Below are 2,098 nucleotides of genomic sequence, written 5' to 3'. Positions count from 1 at the left end.
CCCCACCCCCCTCCCGGGAGTGTGCCAAGGGCGCCACGGATCCTGCCCCAGCCCTTCCTGGCCAAGGCTTCAGAACCTGTCTGGCACAAAAGGGGAAACTGAGGCCCAGCGAAAGAACCCAGCTTGCAAAAGATCACGTGATCGAGCAGTGGCCGTCGTCCCTGGCGCAACAAGTGTAGGTCACACTTTATTTTATTTGTTAAAAGTTCTTAGTGTATTAATCCTCTCATGAAAAATCTGCACAGTCGCCACAGATGAAGTCACTGGAGAATCTTTACTCTTTTTTCTTTGCCTGCTCCATCATTGGCTTCGCGGACCCCTGACTTTCTTCATTCTGTTCTTGCGTTCCTTTCCCTGTTTCTTGAGTCTTCTTTTCATACAGGCCATGTCTTGTGAGTCCGTGTTTGGGTTCATGTTTCTTTTCCTAATCCAAGGAATCATAAAGCCAGTTTGTCTTGCCACCACCAAAATGGGTTGTGAATCCAAATGCAAAGATGCCTTCGGTGTGGTCTTATACTGCGTTTAGGCTGGTTTCCCCTGCATTTCTGTCTTAGGTCCTGTACTCTTACCTTCCCAGGGCGAAGGAAGTCAGTGGCCATTTGCTTTCCCTGAAGTCGTCTGTTGTTCACGAACTTCCTGGACCCAATAGTTACTGTGTCGTTCTCGGATGGTGGCTGCTCTTCCAGCAGCCAGGGAGGAAAAGTGCTAGTCACACTTTAATCAAAGTTTTCAAAAAGGGTTGTCGGAGGGGCCCTTTCCCGGTTGAGAGCTCTCCTCGCCTCCTTCGTTCCGTTGTGCGTTCACTCATGTATTTCCCGAGGGCCCTCTGCTTGCCAGGTGATGTGGCAAAGAGCTGGAGGCAGTGTTGTGCCCAGCGAGTCGGAGGGACAGTGAGTGACAAGAGAAGGGGGAAATGAGTTGACACAGAAAAGTGTGTTCCCTGTAGGCTCTTTGAAGACAGGGTTCCATACCCAGCGTAAGGCGGTTAGGGCCAGGGGCTTGGGAAGGAGGGATCAGACTTCAGTGGCTGCCAGTGGATCTTAGGGTCAGGGAGTCCAGGGGCTTGAGACAGGTTTGAGTGGACCTGGGTTCAAACACAGCCTGAATAACTAGCAAACATTTCGCCTGCATCCCTTCCTCTTCAGCCTGCCTGGTGTCACTAGTGTCCCCACTGACCCCAGCCTGTGTCCCATTGTCCAGAGAGAAGTCCATAGGGTTGGGGCCAGGAGTGACCCCACTTAGAGTTCCAGTTCCCAACAGGGGTCACAGTGATGCCTGGACATGCAGAAGGTCTGAGGCCCCCAGAGCTGGCCTGGCATCGTGGTGTGACCTGCTGGTGGGGGAAGTTGGTGCCAGGGCCAGCTTTGAGGACAGTGACCTGCACAGTCCCACGGCTGGATGCTCAGAAAGGCCCCACACTTGGTTAGTGCTCTCCTATCAAATGTGAATTTCCTAATAACTTTGAACTCTGCAAATTCTGTAGCCAACCTGCCAGTGTGACATTGAGAGGGCTGAAAATGGGCCCGTTTCTGTGGTTGGAGACAGGAACCAAGGCAAGGTGGACAGCCTCTGCTTGTTCTCCTCCAAGGGTGGCCCACACACAAGGAGGAATCTCTGACAGCAGCCGGGGTTGGGGACAGACTCCTGAAGAGCCCACAACTACCTCCCCTGCCCCATCAACTTCTCTGGAGCGGGGCCTCCTGCAGCAGCAACCTGATTTATTTCTTTCCAGATTACATATTGTATATTTTTACTTGTTGGATTGTCTTATTCATAGATGCTCCATGGGGCTAGAGTGTGTTTTGTGCATCCCTGCAGCCCCCATGTCCTGATTAATATTCGTCGAATGAATTATATCTGTAGATTTTTTTAAAAATCATTTCACCGTTAGCATATGTCGCTGTACTCTAGTAGCAATGGGATAAATATTGACTCAGTAACCATGGTCTAATAATTGCCCATATCTAATTCATTAGATTCTGCGTTCCACGAGGGCAGAGGCCTGGAACTACGCGGGCACGTAGTAGGACCTCCGGAAACGTCCGGATGCGCGGGCTCCCGCGGCGTCAGACCCCACCCCAATGCTTCCCCCTGCGCT

This window comes from Myotis brandtii, unplaced genomic scaffold (genome assembly GCF_000412655.1).
Source record: "Myotis brandtii unplaced genomic scaffold, ASM41265v1 scaffold647, whole genome shotgun sequence".
NCBI classification, from domain to species: Eukaryota; Metazoa; Chordata; class Mammalia; order Chiroptera; family Vespertilionidae; genus Myotis; species Myotis brandtii.
This window is presented reverse-complemented; position numbering follows the sequence as displayed.